The following is a 22,901-nucleotide window of genomic DNA, read 5'->3' as shown; positions in this document are numbered from 1 at the left end:
TCTGAACTCTGTAAAATACCTCCCTAATCATCAAGTCATTTTCATCCTCATCCTACATTTATATTTTTTATTAACCAGAAAACAGAGGTAATCCAGAAGGTTTGAGTCAAGTCTTGTATCCCACCTGTGACCCAGAGGGTGACAGGACTAACAACAAACAAATTATCAGTCCAGATAAAATCACACTGGCTAGCAGATCTAGGAGACTATCTCTGTGATACCCTCCCTGCAGGAGGAATAAAGATGCCTCGTTGAAATTTCAAGTAGTTTATTGAGTTAAGTAGGTAGATGGACAAGTGGTTTTGTTCTAACGTTAGAGACAATGACACCAGGGTATACTGTCAGAGTACCACACGAAAGCTTTCAAAACCTCAAACAACTCCTGGGGGGTATTGTTTGTACTAACTTTTCCTAGATAATCTAACAACTTTTACTGTATCAAATGAGTCACCATACATGCATCCTTCCCTTGCATTCATTTCCAGTAAACATATGAATTAAGTCTAAATTACAGAAAGTGCTATTTTCTTGAAAATGTCATGTAAATTCTATTGAGTCTCTCTAAAACATCATTGTCCCCTGTACATCATTCCCTAGCTCAGACTGAGTCACTCAAAAACATCCTTGCCTCCTGTATGCCACTCCCCAACTCAAATTGAGTCACCCAAAAACATCCTTGCCTCCTGTATATCACCCCAACTGACATTGAGTCACCCTAAAACATCCTTATCTCCTATACATCACTCCCCAGCTCACACTGAGTCACCCTAAAACATCCTTGTCTCCTGTACAATACTCCCCATCCCACATTGAATCACCCTAAAACATTCTTGTCTCCTGTACATCACTCCCCACCTTATGTTGAGTCACCCTAGAACATCCTTGTTTTTTGCACGTCACTCCCCAGCTCACTTTGGAGTGAAGTGTAAAAAAACAAGGATGTTTTAGGGTGACTCAACATAAGGTGGGGAGTGATGTACAGGAGACAAGAATGTTTTAGGGTGATTCAATGTGGGATACTTCCGCGGTGGTGCAGCGGTAGCATTGTTGCCTCACAGCAAATGGTTCTCCCGTTTGATTCTCAGCTTGGGTTGGGAGTGCCTTCTGTGTGGAGTCTGCATGTTCTCCCCTTGATCGAGTGGGTGTTCAAAAGACATGCGTTGAATGGGCGTGCCTTCGTTGAAGGTTGGGCGTCGGGCTGGCACATGACACCATAAAATCCAACTGACAATCATTAACAGACCGGAGTTCCACTGTGGCAACCCCTAACCGGGAAAAGCCGAAAGACAAACATCAACAACTCCCCAGCTCACTTTGAGTCATGCTAAAACATCCTTGTCTCCTATACATCACATTCCAGCTCCCACTGAGTCACCATAAAACATTTTTGTCTCCTGTACGTCACTCCCCAGCTCACATTTTGTCACCTTAAAACATGATTGCTTCCTGTACGTCATTCCACAACTCACACTGAGTCACCCTAAAACATCCTTGTCTCCTGTATGTCACACACCAGTTCACATTTTGTCACCCTAAAACTTATTGCTTCATATATGTCACTGCCCAAGTCATATTGAGTCACCCTAAAACATCTTATTTGCTGTACATCACTCCCCAGCTCACATTGAGTCACCCTAAAACATCCTTCATAGGTTCATGCGTTCATAGGTGTTTACTAGGCTAATCACCACAAGGGTCTTTTTAAGCCTAGCCTTGTTTCATGTACATTGCTCCCCAGCTCGTGTTGAATCACCTTAAAACATCCTTCATAGGTTCATGGGTTCATAGATGTTTACTAAGCTAATGACTACAAGGGTCTTTTTAAGCCTACCCTTGTCACATGTACATTGCTCCCCAGCTCATGTTGAATCACAGTAAAACATCCTTGTCTCCTGTACATCACTCCCCAGCTCATGCTGAGTCACAGTAAACCATTCTTGTCTCCTGTATGTCACTCCCCAGCTCACATTGAGTCATGCTAAAACAGCCTTGTCTCCTATACGTCACTGCCCAGCTCATATTGAGTCACCCTAAAACATCCTTATTTGCTGTACATCACTCCTCAGTTCATATTGTCATGCCTAAAACATCCCTATCTCCTGTACATCAACCCCCCAGCTCTCATTGAGTCATCCGAAAACCCTTGTCTCCTGTATGTCATCCCCAGTTCACATTTTGTCACCCGAAAACTCCATGGCCTCCTGTACTGAGTCACTTTAAGACATCTTTGTCCTCTGCACTCCCCAGCTCATGTTGAGTCAACCTAAAACATCCTTTTCTCTTATACTTCACTCCCCAGCTCACACTGAGTCACCCTAAAACATCCTTGTGTCCTGTATGTCACTCCCCAGCTTATGTTGTCATGCCATGCCAAAATCATTCCTGTCCCCTGTACATCACCCCCCAGCTCACACTGAGTCACCCTGAAATTCTTGTCTGTTGTTTATCACATTTTTCACCCTAAAACTTTATTGTCTCCTGTGCGTCACTCCCCAGCTCAAATTGAGTAACCCTAAAACATCCAAAGAATACGTGAAACCAGTACTCCACAAATAAACACCAGAAAAAGCAAAGGCTCCTGATGGTCAATAAAGGTAAAAGAGAACTTTATTTGTTGGCCTTGTTTCATTTTAAGACCTTTCTGTTCATCAGATTCATCTTCCTCCTTCCCTTCTTTTTGACCCTTTGTACCAGCTTCTTATCATTCTTGATAAGCAGTGTTTTCATCTTTACCTGCTATCAGAACTAGACACACTTGGTAACCACATACACACATCACCATAATCCAGAGCTACTCCACCAGCAGCTATTATGAGGCATTTCCCACATAGGAAGGGCATCACAGGAAGTTTGTATAAGGAGAGCAGCAGAGTTTTCACAAATTCCTAGTCAGCTGTCTTCTAGTATGTATAAATACCAGCCGGTGTGACTACCCTGCAAAAAGAGAAACAGGATTAGTGGAGTCTAGCTGGTCACCATCATGCAGTAAAAGTAGATAAATACTGAGACAGACAGATATATTTCTCAGTGTTTACACTACATAAACATAATTTTTGTATTGCATGCTTATTTGTCCCTGAATTATTTATATGTGCATGTTTTGCATGTTTATACCGGTCACTACATATAGTTCATGACTTCATTAAATTCTTCTTTATCTTTATCTGTGTCTGTACATGCTTGGACTGCATGTTTATTAATACCTAATTATAACAGAATATATATATATATATATATATATATATATATATATATATATATATATATACTTCTTAATCCTTTTTATTGGTTTGTGTTTGCCCTCTGTGACTATCTAGGTTTTTTTTACATTATTACATATGTGTGCTCCATTATTAATAATCCCTGCTCCAGTTTATGGATATCTGCATATTTATTATTCCCTTCTTAGATGTGTATATGCCTCCTGTGGTTGCTTATTCCTGCATAGAAGTAATGCGTACCTGCATGACACATTTACTAGCTCCTGAGGTTACTCATGCATGCCTGCCATAGCATGTTTTAAATCCCTGCTAATGTTTGTGCACATACCCAGTTTATTGTTACTGATTTGTGAAGTAGTAAAGAAGATGGGGTCCTGACAATTACTAAGGTACCTTTCAAAATGAGTTTTCAGTGTCTGAAAAAAAGCAAATTGGGATATTATTGAGGAAATATTGCAGTGCAATCTGCTATAGTAGTATGTAAGTGATGTGGTAATTCCAGCATTCATTCACACAAAACACAAATGCACACAGACAGACAGATATGCACACACACACACGCACACACACTGGTATGGAAAGTAATTACTGTGACATGGTGGTTACATATAAAGATACAAGCGGATATATAAACTAATAAATTTGTATTTATTGAGTGTGAATTCTGACATTTGTTTTTTCTTGTTCTGGCCTTTCCAAGAAGACGACACACCATTTGATGACAAGTGGGTGGAAACAGGTACCCCTATTTAAACTAAACTGCTCTCTTTTTTAAGCTGACGAACTGGTTGGATCTAACATATTGTAAAACTGAAACATCATACATATTTATCTAGCCAGGTGCTACAGATTCCACAATCATGCTCTGCCTATGGGACTCACCAGTACATGAAAAGCATTAGAATTGCTTTGTTAAACATTGCTAGTATAAGATGACAAGCTTAAAAAAGTGCCTTCTGGGATGGTGGATTTGGGTTGCAATTGACTGTTTATGAAGTTTCTGGCTTACTCCCACCAACCTTTCTCCTCCCCCTTCCCACCTCTTGTGCATTATTTTCCTGGATCGAGCTTGGATATTGTCCAATGAGATCAGTGTTCCACCCCAGTTAACAAATGAAAATAAATAAATTCCTTTATACCTAAATGTTCAATATCATGTCATTTCCAACATTAAAAGGGAAAGGAAGTCCAGTTTCTGGAGAGAATGCACAACACTAAGTCTAGGATGTTTACTTACATTCATTAATACCTCTCAGCTGTACAGATTCTCAGAATGTCCAGACTTTTGCCATATATTTTTGCTCCATTTTTCAAAACATTATGTTTTACTGGCAAATGAGTGGCAAATCTTTAAAGAAAGTTATAAAATAATTACAGGCATTTGAGTTTAAGACGTCATACCCTTCAGAAAATTCATGCCAATGCAAACCCTGTCATTGTGTCAACTCTCTAAGTTTGTAAGAGGGGGCTATATTATTACACCGAACTTTCAAAATTTCGAGTATTCTAATATCGAACCCTATTAATCAAAAATTTAAAACATTGAACATACAGAACAGCGAATTTTATCCTAGGGAAAAAAATTGCTGTTCCAAAACACATACACACAACACAAGCACAGCAAACAAACAGCAGTCCACACACATACACCTAAACTCTCACACCTAACCCTACACTAAACTATACATACACCACTAACTATCCACTTACCTTAACCCAAACCCTAACCCTAAGGTCCGTCACTATCACACAGTCACCTACCCTGCCCTAACCCTCACATCCACACAATCGCACACTTACCTGACCCGCACCCCAACCCTAACTCACCTACCCCGCCCTAACCCTCACGTCCACACAATCGCACACTTACCTGAACCCGACCCGTAACATTCCACCAAAGCGCTGAAAATACCGAAGCAACAGAATGGACAACCAAATTCTTTCCCTAGGAAAAATTTTGTTTTTCTGTTTCTTCGATATTTTCAGCTGTTCGCTGAAAATGGGTCAAAATTAGAACACTCGAAATTTTGCAAGTTCGGTGTTCTAATATAGACCTGTAAGAGCAATATTTAAAAATTGCCCCTATTTTTGGGCCTTTGTCCCACTATTATTTATGGCTTTGCCTAGATTTCTTGCTCTGGAACCTCTTGCAGTAAAAACACATTCTTTTTTTTTTTTCAAAACAAGTTTATTGTTTTAACATATAAGAGAAATATCATAACAATTTTATACAAATAATTAAAAATAGGTATTATTATAATATTCAACAAAACAACTAAAGTATTTACAAAGACATCCACTACAATCAGATCAATTAATTAAACTAAAATACTGTGCTATTGAAATTAGAATTTTTTTAACAAATTTTGTAAATTATCCCATACAATAAAATGTGATGTTTTTCTAGTTGTTCTCATTCTAATTGTGCTTATTTCCATATGACACATTATATTCATAACATTTTTAAATTCATTGAACGAAGGAGGTGTATCTGAAATCCAATTTCTAGTTATTATTTTCCTAGCCACTGCTAGGATAGACCATAACAAGGGAAGCTTAATCTTTTTAACACATTGAGGTACAGGTGTGTTGAATAATATAAGAGACTTAGAAATAATGAAATTATCTGTAAAAGAGCCTGCAAAAATTCATTAATTGACTTCCAGTATTCTTTCAACTTCATACAGTCATAAAACATATGAGCCCAGTCAGCATTAATTTCTACATTACATCTCTTACATAGATTATCTTTATTATTAATTTTATTCATCATCAAAGGTGTATAAAAGATCTATGTAAAATTTCCATGTATAAAGTCTCCAGACAATGGAAGATGTAGTTCTATAAGCAGATTCCAATATATATTGTTTATCTTGTTGAGTTGGTGGGTCCCCATTAATAGAGGTGAAATAATTCCAGTATGAATCTACATTGTAAAAAGTTTCTTGTCTGATAATTTTATGTATATATGAAAGTTTACCTTTATCAGAAACTTTATGCTGTAAATTTATTATCAAGTAATCAATCAGTTTTGGAATAGATTCTTTAACTGTTATAGACATTAGATCTATTCTATCAATGAGATGTTGTCTAAAGATCTGAACCTCTAACCAGCAAGTTTCTCTTAGATCAAATTCTTGTTTTAAGAAATCTAGATTTTTAACTTTATTATCAGATATCAGCTGATACCAGTACTTTAGATTATTATCTATAGCTAAATGAGCTCCTTCAGAAGTGGATGACATAAGCATACCCTGAGTATAAATTATAGGGAATACAATAAAATTCCATTCCCTATACTTAGGGTGCATGAATATAAAGTTACGATAACTAATAATAATATTTAATGGGTAACAGACCATATGTTTAGGTGTAATAGGTGAAGTACAAAATTCCTTTAGCAACCACAACATGGAGTTATTTATAATCATATTTTTATGTGTTAAGGAGATTTTCATGAAGTGCATACTAATTAGCTCCCAATAATCTTTCCATTTTGCGACATATGACCGATCTATTAATAAAGTAATAACTTTTATAATAGAAGAGATAATGTATAAATTAAAGTCTGGAAAAGAAATACCCCCTTGAGACCAGCTATTAGTATGTTTCTTTAATGCAATCCTAGGTCTATTAGGTGCCCATAAGAAATTTAACATTAGTGTATTCAGTTTCTTGATAGTTATTTTTGTAGGTGAAAGTATTATTGATTGTATTAAGTATAAAATCTTGGGGAATATTATCATTTTAATAATTGTAAGTCTCTCCTCCATAGTAAAAACATATTATTCCAGGTATTAAAAAGATTTTGTATATTAAGAAAACAGGTATTATAGTTATTATATATAATAGATTTAATATCTTTAGATAGTATTATACCTAAATAAGTTATCTGACCTGAGTTGGGTACATATTTAGTAAAATCACTAATGAGAGTATTTTTTCGTGTATATATAGGTAGTATTTTAGTTTTTCTTCATTGAATATTAAACCAGAAATACTTTTAAAATTCATAATTTTATCAAATAAAGACTGCATAGAAGAATTAGATCCTGCTGATGTAATTAGAACATCATCTGCAAAAGTTGAATTTTTGATGTTGTATTTTCTTCTATTTCAAAACCCTCTATGTCAGTACTGTTTCTAATCAAATTAGCCCAAGGCTCCATTACTAAAGTGAATAATAGTGGAGAAAGTGGACATCTTTGCTTTGTACCTTTAAGAATGGGTATTTTTGTGAAACATATGTTCCTACCTTAATATAAGCCAGTGTTCCTTTGTATAAATGCTCAATTAAATTTACAAATGCATCAGAGAAATTTGTGCATTTCAGTAAGGTAAACAGATAGTCCCAACTTACTGAATCAAATGCTGAACCTATATCAAGACTAATAAGTGTTAAATCTTTCTTTTTCCTATTTGCAAAATCAATTAATGTTAAAGTTCTTCTTATATTATCAAAAGTATTTCTATTTACAATGAAGCCCGTCTGATCTATGTCTATAATGCCGGGATAATTGTCTTCAATCTATCAGCAAAAATACTCATAAACATTTTATAATCAACATTAAGTAATGAGATGGGTCGATATGAAGAACATCTAGTTGGATCTTTATTAGGTTTTAAAATTGGTGAAATAAATGTATATTGCCAAGATGGGGGTTATTAACTCAGTTTGGGCCAGAATAAAACCTTATGTATTAATGAATATGTAGTTTTAGAAAGGATTTTATATATCTCTGGTATAATACCATCATTACCCGGTGCTTTGTTTGATTTAAGCTTATTTATTTGTGTAATAACTTCTGTATATGAAATACTCTTGTCCAATAGTTTAATCTGTTGTTTATTAAGCTTTTTATTCATGTTTGTGGTTATAAACTCCTTTATTTTATCTTTAGGTTCCATGTTAATGTTGTTATGGTTAATCTTGTGAAAGTGATTTCTAAATTCGTCCAGTATTTCTGGTATACTAGAAACATTCTTCTTTTTCCTTAGAGAAAAGATTTCTTTGATATGGTTTTGTTTATTCAATCTTTTGTTTTATTTTTGAGTCTATGTAAGTATTTGGGGCTTATTGAATAAGACAAAAACTTGTATTTCTCTAAAGTTATTTTAACTTTATGAGTTAGAATTTCTTTGTATTTCTCATTTAGTTTGTTTATTTCTTCAATAACTTTCTTGTCCATACTATTTTCTTTATTATTATGTTTATAAGAGTCCAGTTTACTTTGAATATCTAACAATTCCTTATCCCAAGATTTCCTTTTGTTATTATACCATCTGATACTTTGTCCATATAGATATGATTTTAAGGCACCCAAACATAGACAATGGAGACTTCAGGAGTATTATTTATGTCTAGAAAATGTTGTACTTCTGAAAGTATATATTCTTTATAGTCTTTTAGCTGAGTTAAGTATGCTGGTATCCTTTTGATCTGAACATTATGAGTATTTTTTATCATGAATTCAAAAACAATTGAGTTATGATCAGATATAGGACATGAAATGATTTTGGAATTAATTAAATCTGTTACCATCTGGTTAGAAATAAAGACCCTATCTATTTTTGAATAAGTTTTGTATCTGTTAGAAAAAAGGTGTATGGTAATGATTTTGACTCTATCTGATTATTAATATCATTCAAATGATAAGAATTAGCAAAATCATTTAAATGTTTTGCATTAGATGTAATTCTTCTTTTCTTTATAGTGGTAGTATCACTTTCATGTAGTATACAATTAAAATCACCAGCTAAAATAATATCCCTATAGAGAATGATATGATCTTATCAATATGATGTTTCACTGTATTAATACCAATTCCAGGTATCCAGTATACATTAATTAAAGTGTAAGTCTTCCCATTAATTTGTATTGTAACCATACAAAACATTCCTTTGTCATCCTGATAAGACTTAATGGTTTTAGGAATGGGCATACTTTTATTCCATAAAATAGCCACTCCTCTTTTTTTCTCAGTGTGCTCTGAACTAACCAATACTGTATACTTATTAGTGGCTAGTTTATCAATATCTTTTTTCAAGAGATGGGTTTCTTGCAGGAAGACTAGATTGGCCTTGTGTAGATTAATGTATCTTATTAGGCTTGCCCTTTTACACGGATTATTCAATCCATTAATGTTTAAAGAAATTCCTTTTAAAGATGTCATTTGGCATTTTTAAAACTCAAGAATCTTATGATCGAAATAACAAATAACAAGATAAATAATGTTACATCTCCTCTTTTAGGTGTACCTTTAAATATAGCTGTATTTATTAAATCTCTTATGGGATTTTGTATAGGATTCAATTTTGTTTGTAGTGACAATGAGTGTACAAAATATATTGTGGATGTCAAAACTATATACATATAACAATGAACAAGTGAAAATAATGTAAGGATTAAACCTTGCATCCCGCCTGGAGTTGAAAACTCCAACTTAGAGCAGTATTTACTACTCAAGTTAACCCCCTACCCTAAGCAGCAGTACCTCAGCTACCACCTTATCAATTTAATACTAGTTATATTTAACTGAGGTTAACAGTTTTCAATTCAATTATCTAATAAGACAAAACTACACATTTGGTAAAACAGCATCATATAAACTAAAATAAACTTTTTTTTTTTTTTTTCTTTTTAAAAAACTGTTCATACTATTATATAGATCTATTTAATATATAACGCTTGTATTCTAATAGCATTCAAATAATCTTAATGTTAGAAATCAAGAGGAGAGAAAATTATGTTCTAACATTCATTTAAATCAAAAACTTTGGCTAATATGATTCAGACATTACATGCATTAAGATGCATCTAATTTCTGTCATGTGAATTCTATCAACAGCTTCCAAAAAAATCTTGAATTGTTTGTATATGAGCATTTACTTAAACTCATTATTGTCAATAGAGTAAAATATTGTATTCATAAAAATTATTATAAATCATATTGCATAGTTATGCAGATTCTCAGAAACACCTGCGTTATTACCTAAAAAAAAAAAAAAAAGCCATCACACACATAAACACAGACACACACACATACTTATACACACACACATATACACACACACACACACACACACACACACACACACACACACACACACACACACACACACACATACATATACACATACACATATATACATACATACATACACACACACACACACACACACACACACACACACACACACACACACACACACACACACATACACATATATATATATATATATATATATCTGATCTCACTGAGTTGTGTCTCTGTAGAGCACAATCCTACTTGCTGTCCCTAGAATAAATCTGTCTGCTTTATACAAAATAATGCACAGCAAACACATATTAGTAACCAGATTTTACAATCATGCTAACCTACTGCTTTAAAATATATCACATGACATTTCTTCCAGAATAGAGTTATAAGATTATTTATGCTTGTCAATCAGATGAATTAAATGAGTTATAGTAAAGTATATGGTTGGGACACAAGTTTTTAACACAGATTATTATGCTACTGTTAAGTAGATTTTCAAAACATTTAAATAAATGTTTCATTTTCTATGCCTTCTAAAATAAGATATTTACTTGCTACAAGAAACTACATCATCTAAACTCATCATAACTGACATATTTTATGAATAGAGTATTTTTCCTGAATCTGTGGTGTGTCAGTGTGATAACCTTGTCAATGTTTATACTAACTGCTTTCAGTTTCTCTGTGAAAATTCTGTGAGTGAAGCTTCTGAGTAAACTCATGGACACTATGCATGAGACAGCCCACATCCCAGATTGTCTCCCTTAACATTTTGGTGGGAAACTTATTAAAACTTGTGGCAAACATTCATTTTGTCAATAGAGTAAAATATTGTATTCATAGAAATTATTATAAATCATATTGGATAGTTATGCAGATTCTCAGAAAAAAGCCATCACACTCACACACACACACACATACATACACACACACACACACACACACACACACACACACACACACACATATATATATATATATATATATATATGATCTCACTGAGTTGTGTGTTAGTAGAGCACTATCCTACTTGCTGTCCCTAGAATAAATCTGTCTGCTTTATACAAAATAATGCACAGCAAACACATATTGGTAACCAGATTTTACAATCATGCTAACCTACTGCTTTAAAATATATCACATGACATTTCTTCCAGAATAGAGTTATAAGATTATTTATGTTTGTCAATCAGATGAATTAAATGAGTTATAGTAAAGTATATGTTTGGAACACAAATTTTTAACACAGATTATTATGCTGCTGTTAAGTAGATTTTCAAAAACATTTAAATAAATGTTTCATTTTTTTATGCCTTCTAAAATAAGACATTTACTTACTACAAGAAACTACATCATTTAAACTCATTATAACTGACATATTTTATGAACAGAGTATTTTTCCTGAATCTGTGGTGTGTCAGTGTGATAACCTTGTCAATGTTTATACTAACTGCTTTCAGTTTCTCTGTGAGAATTCTGTGATTTGAAGATTCTGAGGTAACTCAAGGACATTGTGCATAAGACAGCCCACATCCCAGATTGTCTCTCTTAACATTTTGGCGGGAAACTTATTAAAAACTAGTGACAAACATTCATTTAGCAGTGTAAATGCATCTAAACATGACAGAACCTCCACAATGTATTCCACAGATCATCACAGCCTCTATGCAAGTGAAATTAAACTCAAAATTACCAACAAGCAATAAAACTCAGCATTCTTCTCCCAACTCAATTTTCATACAAATCCTATTATTCACTGTGCCCACACAGTCTAAAGCATTTCTATATATTAATAAAGAAAAAAAAAAGAGAGTAGAAAATAAAAGGAGTGAGGCAGAAATAAAAAAATGTAAGAGAAAGCTGTAAGAAGTATATACAATGGAATGTCACTTACTGTTTATATTAATAGAGTTAAAAATAAAACATATTATTTACTCTTATTTAGTTCTGATTATTATTAGTTAAAGCATGACAGATTATTTACAAACAAGCATAAGCAGTATAATCAAGAAAGTATAATTAGAAATAGCATTTGAAGAACTTATAAACTTTTACAAGAAATAAATATGTTATTATTCTATTAATGATATTTTCATTACTGTTCTCTCCCTGCCCTCCCCCACCCTTTACCCACTACATAATCTAAATAGAATGTCATTGTTTAAACAAAGAAAATAATAAAAGAAGAAGGAAAAAAAAGGTAAAGTTAAAAAGCTGTATCAAATTACTAACCTTACTTTCTCAGAAAGAAAAACAAATCGAGTCACAGCCTGCCATTAAATCCTCAGGCATTTTGACTGGTTATGAAACAAAACATTTCTTTGCACATAGAGAATAACTTTAATTAAATCTTTTCCAAAATATTTGTGGTTTTCTGGAAATGCAGGAACTATATTCAAAAAGATTAATAATGAACTAAAATGATGAGAGAAAAAAAACATATAACAAATCATTTGTTTTTTAGTCTCTTCTTCTTCTCTGAAGTCTTCCAGGAAGCTTCAGTTGCCAATCTCTTTAATGAAGAACTAGCCCATTCCATTTCTTCTATTTTATCCAAAATCCTTTTTTCTTTGACAAACAGTAAAGCAGAGTCTAAATCATCGAAGACCTTAGGACCATCAGGAAGGAAGATTTTAAGCTTGGCAGGAAACAGAAGGTAGTTTTAAACTGTGCTTTTTTAAGCTCCCTTATTAGTGGCAGAAAAACTTTTCTTTTAGCAATTACCATGGAAGAATAGTCATTGTCAAAACGCACAGTTGTCTCATTAAACTTAACAGGAGCTTTAGCCCAAGCAGATTTAAGAACCATCTCTTTATCAAAAGATGATAGAAATCTAACTATAACTGATCTAGGATAGTTTTTGTTAGAGTTAGTATTAGCTATAGATCTATGTGCTCTTCGATACCAAAAGAGAATGCTTCTGGTAAATCTAAAGTTTTAGGGAGCCATGTTGTTAAAAAGAAGTAATATTGTTACCTTCAATATTTTCTGGCAGTCCAAAAATCCTAATGTTATTGCCTAGATCTATTTTCCAGGTCATCCAGCTTTGTTTGTAAATGTGTATTTTGTTTCAGCAGAAACTCAATGTTGATTTCCTGTTCTTGTATTTTATTTTCCATGTCATTCACAGCTTCTTCTATGCCTGTCATCTGGATCTTCTGTTGTTGCAGGTCCATATGTAACAAGTCTATTTGTTTTGTAGTTTTTCTATGAAAGTGTCTATTTTAGTATCCATTTTATCCATCTTAGCAGTAAGTTGCTGGACTATAATTATCAGAGACTGAAGTTCTTTCTTGATGCTGGAGTCTTGAGAATTTGTCTTACTGGAACTCATTTCAGACTGATAAACTGACAGGAAAATTTCCAAAGTAATTTCTGACAGGAATATTATTAAGATTTCCTTTCTTTTTTAGATATAGTTCAAGAACTATATAAAACAAACATATTTAGAAAGAAAATTACTTCAAGAATTAATTTTTTAAGTAATTAATTCCTGTCAATGTAATGAAATTGGTGGAGCTGAAGAAATCTGCTGCTATCCTGTGTTCATCCTTGGCCACGCCCCCGTAAAAACACATTCTGATGAAGTCTTCTATGTGAAAGCTGAAAGTGCTTAATCTTGGTGTGTTTTTACTGCAATAAATGGAGTTCGTATACAGGCTTGTTTGGTGTATTTGTATTTGGTTCCTAGTCTTCTGTTATTCACACTGCACCAGATATTTGTTTTTTGTAGATTTCTTCTTCTAACAGGTTGAGAGGTATGGATTCATTCACATATATAAAATGAGTGTGTATGTGAATTTATAGAGCTGAAATTCAAGATTGCAATCACAGCTGTTTCAAATTGATGACAACAAGGGTCAAAGAACTGGGGAATATATCAAATCTAGGGAAATTAAGCTTGACATTCTGAAACTTCCAATGACTCATGTAGAAATACCACTGAGCATAGACACGCCAACGATTCCATGAGTGTGCACATATAGTTAGTACTGCTAGCCAGATAATGTTCATGGTTTCCTGTTATACTGATCGCAGTAACATCTCAGTCTTAAGTTGCATAATGTTCAGCAATTTTTCCATAAGCGTATGACTGTGACATTGAAATGGTTTGAGGCTGCAACATCCACTTATAACACAGTGACTGCATATTCCTTTTAAATATACTCGGACAAAAGAGTGAAATCATAAAATGCAAGTATTTCAAGTGGCACAAGATTCTGCTTTACATATCCCATGCAAATGATGTTTAAATAAACTAGGAATTAAATATCTCATGTGAGAGAGGTTTCAGTTACACAATAACTCAATAATTTGATATTTCTTTAACACAATTTTCTAGCTTTATGGTAAAAGTATCCCGAAAGCTATGCAAAAACACAGCCCTAATAAAGACATTTACGGTTGGCACATTATATATATTTTGCGTGTTTAGTGATCTAGACATTTCTGAGGGTCTATATTAGAACCGCGAAAGTACTTTTCACAGAATACGTAAACATCGACACATATTACATGAACTGCAAATACACTGAACGACCTTAACCACGAAATTCAAAATCTTGAGCCGTCATAGTTGACCAACCCCACCACTCGCTACATATTACCTACCCAAACAAAATAAATAAACCACATACATACACTAACCAAAGCCCTACTTTTAACCCTAAAGTAAATCTTGCATATACTACCATGTATGCACTTACCTTAACCCGCACCCTAACCTTAAGGTCCATAACTATCGCACACTTACCTTAAGGAGCTATACCCAAACAAAATAAATAATCCACACACATACATACACTTAACAAAACCGTACTTCTAACCCTACACTAAACCTTACATGCATTACTATCTATGCACTTACCTTAACCCGCACCCTAACCCTAAGGTCTGTAACTATCGCACACTTACCTTATGGAGCTATACTGCAGAAAGGCCAACCATGACAATTCGACATTTTGGATTTCGCGCTTCAGGACGATCGGTGTTTTTGTGGTTCGATGAATACATGTCAACGTTTCTGTATTCAGGTAAGTGGATCTTCACGGTTTTAATAGGGAACCCATTTCTGAACAATGCCGAAAATATTATAAGAGTTTACAATGCCTTTGCTATGTTTTCCCAAGTTTCAATTAGCTGTTCAGCCTGACAAAAAGGACAGTTAAATTTCCAACTTACTAAACCCTCTGAAAAAAGTTTGCACTCTTACACCCCCTTACTTAAATACATATAATGGTTTTACATCTGCACAGAAAATATAAAAGTTCACCCATTCTGGATTACTTGCAGTGGGCAATTTGAAAATTTCCCTGGCAATGATTTCCTATTGGAAACGGTGGCCAATGAGTTCTCCATTAAGAAAATGAAACTGACAAGTTGAAACCTTGTTCAGTTATCATTTGGGATAAGGGTGTAAAACAATACTCCTTTTCAATGTAATTGAATTTTCTTCTTGAATGTGTTTTATGTGTTATGAACATGCAGCTGAGTTGAAAATTATGCGGCAATACTACTTATGGCTCTCCCACTGTTTCCTGTTCTATTTTACTGCTGCTTTAAACTGGGGAAGGAGTAAATAATGCACAGCTCTTATTTATTGTAGTGCAGCTATGAGAAGGACTTGTATGTAAACAAACAACTACACTGACAATGAACCAGCATTGAAACCAAAGACCCATCATATCAGCTGCTGGACTCCAATGTCTGCTTAGCCTGGTGGAAAAATTGTACCATGTTTCTTTTTTTTTTTTTTTTTTTGGCTTTTGATAGCTAGATCATTCAGTCCTCCCATCTCCCCATAGATCCTTTCACTCCCAGTCCCACCTGGCACTGCAATCTCTATCACTATAGTGACTTTATTCCATTCTTGGGATGGTCACCTTCCAATAATTACACCTTGTACCAATGTAGTGGAAGGTAAGTTGGTTGCTGCACACTCATCATAGGTTCATAGGCGCATCAATGAATACTAGACTAACTGCCTTGAAGGGCCACTTCAAGCCTACCAAATATCCCGAGATCAGAATCAAACCTTGTTCCTGATGTTTATGAGATGAAGGCCTTAACCATTATGCCAAACCCACTAGTTCAGTGCTTCAGTGTAACCTTTTCCTGACTCCTTTTGTTGATTAGTAGTGCAGTGCAAAGTTTGTTGTTTTGCTCTTAACACAGCTGAGTGTTTTCACATACTTAACACCACTGCTGCACTGTTTTGTACTTCTTGGTGGGAGACGTGCTTCCTGGTGGTGCCTGACTTATTAAGTATGCTCAAGTGGCTTATGTTACATTCATAAAATGTCATATCCTTTTGTTCCACTCTTTGAAATTTGACATCATGAAATAAACAAAATTCACATGAGTATTCAAGTGTGGGCATTAGATGTGCATAACAGCATATGTTAATAAGCTACAGATTCTTACATTTGTAATAGTATCCTGGCACAAGTTTCTACCTGACATATTTTATTTCATTGCAGATGAAGAAGTCTTTGAATTAGGTAAGTTAACTTTGCCTGCAAATTACTTGTTTACTTATCTTGTTGATTTTTTATCTAGTAATATGCCTTCGATTTATAAGGACTGAGTATGATAGATTTCTGACAATCTTTGAAAGGATTATTCTCTCAGCATATGATACACCTTTGAAAATTCCTCACCTTATTTTCCCTGGTAGATGAATTACTACTGTATATGTCACTATTTGTTATCATAAAATGAGACTGTCTGTGAACTAGCAAACTTATGGTATGTGCTATTTTCAAAAGATTATTACGAGAGTTTGTAAGGAAGCAGTCTCCACTGTAGCTGTTACATAGGAATCAGTATGAAAATCTAGAAGTGAACTGAAGCTTTATAGCAGGCAGTGGCATTGAATCATTGCTTTGTTTTGGTGTTAGTTTTGAAAAGAAAATAGAATTTTAGATGATCTGTGGACAGAGGTAATGTAGCACAATACCCAAATGGAGAATCTAAGATCATACCTCTCAATCTCTTAGTGCAAGACATCTGGACAAAGCCTGATATAATGGGGGGAATTGAGGCCCAAAAATAGGGACACATTTTAAACATTGCTCTTATAAACTTATAAAGTTGCTAGAACAACAGGATTGGTGTTAGCATGTATTTTCTGAAGGATATGAAGTCTGAAACTCAAATGCATGTCATTATTTAGGGACTTTAATCCTTACATCATCCCAGTGATTTGTCAAAAAACACATTTTTATGGGAAACAGATCAGAAATATGAGTCACAATCTGGACATTCTGAGAAAATCTGTACAGTTGAGGGGCATGTTAGGATTCAAGAAATAAAATTGGGGGGGGGGGACTAAGATGCCATAAAATTACTTTCCTGATGGATAGTATCCAGGATATCAAAACACAGGAGATATAATTGAAGAACTAGTTATTATGATCATTAATGAATACCTAAATTGTATTGGGCCAAACACCAGAGAAATCCAGTGTTAACATCATTGTTTAATATTACAGAAAAGGCTGAAATGGAAAACAGACCAATGAATCTGATTTTTGTGTTAAAAAAGTTTCTTGAAATAAGAACAGATCCTTAGCTTCTTAGCAACAATTTACTGTTTGGGCATCCTCCACAGACGGTCAAAAGAAAACTGTCTAAATAGTGAATCACTACATCCTCTCTGCTGAATCATTTAGTTACTAAGTGCTGACTGAATATTGGAAGACCCCAGCCCCCCAACCCTATATAACTGAGTTTCAATTAGTATCACCTTAAGATAAGTTATGGGTACCTGAGGGGCTGCCTTTAGTGACTGAAGGTTTCATTGTCTAGGCCTCATTCATCGGTTAATTTCACTTTGGTCCTTGATCTCTCTCCTTTGATTTTGTTTCCAGTATGTTTTACTTATGGCAGATCATATCAGTCAAAATGCTAGTAGTGTGAATTGTACAATTGCTGAAGTAGGCAAAGGGAATTCTGTTGATGTGGTATTTCCTGGGCTTCTGAGGAACCTTTGAATCTGTGCCTCATGTATAACTAATAGGTAAACTAAGTAAAACAGAGACAAGACCACATTGTATAAGAAAGTATGAAACTTAGACAAAGGAGAAAGAACAGTGTATGACAATGACATGATTAAATGTCAACAGCAAGGAGGCAAATAGCCGGATACCATACAGTATTGTGATGAGTCTTTGTTTGGTCAATGCATTCCTTATTATTTAAATATTGCAGTTTATTGATAGGTTGCATCATATTAGGTCTGTGGCCTATATCCACATGAGGTACAAGATGGTATTTTCAATGGCTACCAGAAATTAAACTGAGACATTGTGACAACACCAACTACCAACACTTCACTTACAGTCTGGACAACCATCAACTGAGTTAGTTTATATGTCATATACTACTAAAGCTCTGAGTGTAAGCAGTCATTTCCTAATGACCCAATGTTGACTTGCCAAATTGTTCTCAGAACGGGGAGAGAAATGCTGACCTTGTACTGGGACACTGGGAATAAATGGATGAAACACTTTAAGGAATTCTGGATCCCAGTGGATGTGTCTTCCACTGATGAGACAGTGTCAGAAGAAACTGGTGGGATTTACTCCATTTCTCAAAATGTGGTTACTGAGGCATTTAAAGAGTTCCTTTGCCATAAGGATGTGGATAACAGCTGGCTATAAGTGCTGAACATACTAGACGTTATTGATGGTGGCATCATTAATGTGCCTTTTCATTCTTGTGCAGAAGGCTGAGGCACTACATCTGATTGGTAAATTAGAGTGGTGGTGGTCCACATTTTAAAAAAAAGGAACAGGGGCTGTGTTCCAGTTATAGAGAGATCACGTTCCTCAGCCTTCCTAGTAAAGTCTAGAACAGAGTGCTGGAATAGAGAATTCACCTGCTAGTTGAGCCCCTGATTCCGCAGGCACAATGTTGAGTCTGCCCTGGTCCTGGAAAAATGGACTAACTTTGTCCTTGTAGAGAGATATTAGAGAGATTAAGGGAGTTTGTTATTACGGCCTACAAGTGATTTCTTTTTAGTTGGACTGCATATCCCAAAATAACCTGTGTGAGATGCTACAACTGTATGATGTCCAAGGGCCTCTGCAGCCTCTTTTGGTTCCTGAATTTGGGGAGCAAGGTTTGTATTCACATTCTCAGCACTGAGTCAGACATGATTAATATACACATAGACTCTGCCAAGGATGTGCCTTGTCCGCCATGTTTTTTTTTTTTTTTTGTTTTGTTTTTTATTTTTTTTTTTTGTGGACAGGGTACAAGCATAACCTAGGATGGGAGAGTATCTAGTTTCAGAATGTAAGGCTGCACCACAGCTGCTTGAAGATAATATTGTTCTCTTAGCATCAAGTGACTGTGATATTCAGTGTGCACTGGAGTGATCTATCTGAAGTGGTTAGAATGCAAATCAGTACTCACAAATAAGAAGTTAAGTCTCTCCTGGAAAAGAGCTCTCTGTAGGTGACAGGACAACAGCCACTTCAAGTGGAAGTGCCTAAATGTCTTGCTCATGAGTGAGGATTTAGGGAATTAGGACATTGACCAGCAGCTGGCTACAGTGGTGGCAGTACTGTAGGTATTATACTGGACTGGTGGTGATGAAGATAAACAGAGTTGTATGATGAAGCTCTTCATTCATTAGACAATCTGAACACATACACACTTACAGCCATGAAATCTGGGTAGCGAATGAAAGGATGAGACTGAAGATATAAGCTGAAAAAAGTGGTCTGTTCTCAAGCTAAATGGACGTAGTCTGCATGACAGAATCAGGAGCTTGGTTATCTGGTAAGACTACAGCCACTGCTCTTCCAGTCTGAGAAGAATCTGTTGAGATGGCTGTGACATCTGGTGAAGATGATAAGTGGGTGCCTCCCATTGGAGGTGTATGGTTCCTCCAGATTGAGAAGAGTCAGCTGAGGTGGCTTGGACACCATATATGAAGACTGCAGCAGGGTACCTCCCATGGGAGGCATACCAGGTACAGCCAACTGAGGGGAAGCCACAGTACACACTAAAAACACACTGAAGTGATCATATTCTCTCAGATTGTATAAGAATCCCTGGATATCCCACACTAAGTATGCTGCTGGGGATATTGAAGTGTGGCCTACAACAATGAACTTGCTATCACAGCAGGCCTCACAAGAAGAAGTAGTTTAGAAAATGGACAGAGGGACAATGGCAAATATAGTTTAGCTCATCAAAGATAATTTCTGTAAAGTTTGTTCATTTCAGACTAATAGGCAAGTCACTGAAGTTTTTTTTACATGAGGAAAGCCTTCAAACACTCATCAGAGGATTCTGTTTCCTGCACCGCCCTCATTAATATATTATCCACCCTCAAAGTAAGTTAACAAAAGCTTTAATAAGTTGACTATTTGGTCTTTGAGTCACATCTGAATGGATTTTGCAAAAACAGTCTTCGACAAAACCAAGCAATTACTTACTAGGGGTAGGCATACGAAATAACCTTGATAAGTTAGAAAAGTGGCCAAGGAAATTGATTAATTGATTATAGTGCAAAATGATGTAAGGTTAAGCAGTCTGTAAGTCGATTTAAAAAATGTGCATTGTTTGGATGCCATCGGCCATACAGGTGAATAAACACCATGAGGCCAGGAAAGGAAGGCAACAAAAAGTAGAAGAAACAAAAGTTAATCAACAGTACTGTGGGCGTAGCAGCAGGCAGGCATGTTGATTAGAGAAGAATGAAGAGGCCAGTGCTGCAGACACAGACTTATTACGATACATGCAGATCGGGGTTACATTCTTAGAAAAACTAACTGTGAATACAGCCTCTGGAAGTAGCAGAGATACAGAAGTAATACAGATCTAGATGCTAAAGAATACATGGGAGTAAAACCCCCTGAATGTGATATATTTCCAGACTAAAGAGCTGAGGAAGACGGCCAGTAAGGAATTTCCCTACTAGCAGAAACTTCCTGTCAGCAACCACCTCCTTCATAAACAGAGAGAAGTAGGTGGGGCTGGTGACATCACAAGTAGTCTTTCCAGACAAGTAATAGTCCTGACTTTGCCTGTCTGAGTCATTTTCAGCCACAGAAATGAAAATGCCATGCTGGGGGACAGCTAAGGCCTGAGCAAGGGGAAGGAATACAATGATAAACAAACATCTGGAAGAAACAGGATCAAAAACAGTACACTGATGAGAGGGGAACTGTCGCAGCATGTTGATGGGGAAGAGCAGCACTTTATACATGAATATATTAGTCCAATTAAGTGGGCATCGGTGTGGAATGGCTGTTCATATACAGCTTACCAATACAGATATGGGGCACGTGGGAAGGTAGCAGCACCAGAGAGACAGACCAGGAGGATGTAGTCCCTAGAAGGGAGTTGAAACCCCGGGCAGGGTGTCAGCACTTGTGGAGAAGAGTACAGGAAGGGGTACATGGGAGGGTCCTATGACAGAGAGATGGATGAGAAATTGTGGTGAAAGCAAGATGAGTACATGAGGAGGCAGGTAAAGGAAGTGGGGAAAGGAACCTAGGAAAGGAGAAGATGAAACTGAAGAGAGAAGAGATAGAAGGTAGCTGTTAGAAAGTATGAAGATAAGGAATAGGAACTAAGGTAGGCATATTAGTCCTGAAATCCGGACTGAATGCAGAGATGAAGATGAAGAGGAGGAAGTTTACAAGCTGAAAAAATATAGGAGTGGAAGGCAATATGCAAAAAAGTAATGAAGTAGTAGGGAAATGGAACAGCAAAGAAACGTGAGGGCTAACTGGGATGTGTAAGGCACTGTAGAAATTGTTGGGGTGGTGCTGAGAGAGAAAAAAAACAGGAAGAGGCAGCATGCAGGTGATGGCAGAGAAGACATGAACATAGAATAAGTGAAGGCAGTGGGATGCTGCTGATCAGAAATTCAATCACCAAGAAGCGTAGGTGGAGACTGAAGGCAGACTGAAAGGTATGTTGATGATGATGATCACAATTGTCCCAAGGCACACACTGGATAGAACATTGGAGGAAGTGGACAGGGTAGCAATGAAGTGAAAATGGTAAGTCATGTGGGAACTGGTGGCTATTGGATGTGCAGAAAACATCATGGTTTGGTGGGCCTGGGAGGTAGCAGTAGGGTGAGCGAACCTGGGTGGTACTGTGCTTGTTTAAATGAGGTTGTAGCAGTGCCAGTGATAGCCAGCTAGACAACTTAGAACTAGGGTTTGTTGCCACAAGTTAGACAAAAACCAGGAGGAGTACAATCAGGAAACTGAAGGGAAAAGTGTCATAGAGAGGATATCTATGGAAAGGAATGTCTATACCTTAGCTTGCAATGATCTGAATTCTTCAAAGCCAGTAAAAGAATGTACACTGAGGCAATGTTAACTTAAAACTGAGGTGGAAGGGATGGATGGATAAGACAAATAGAATGGCAGAATACAGAAAGCGGAAAATAAGTGCAAATGGAACAGAAAGGGAATGGGATATCGGGAGGAAGTGGAAGAAGGAATAGAAAAGGAAGAAGTGTTATGCTGACTAATACAATGAGAGATGGGATGAGACTAGAGGAATTGCAAAGAGTGGTCCCAAAGAATTATATATATATATATATATAGTAACAGAAGCCTGGGGCAAGTAACAATAGTTGATCGAAAACATATTTTGCTGGGTG

This window comes from Protopterus annectens, chromosome 2.part0 (assembly GCF_019279795.1).
Source record: "Protopterus annectens isolate FY-2018-M chromosome 2.part0, PAN1.0, whole genome shotgun sequence".
Taxonomy (NCBI): domain Eukaryota; kingdom Metazoa; phylum Chordata; order Ceratodontiformes; family Protopteridae; genus Protopterus; species Protopterus annectens.
This window is presented reverse-complemented; position numbering follows the sequence as displayed.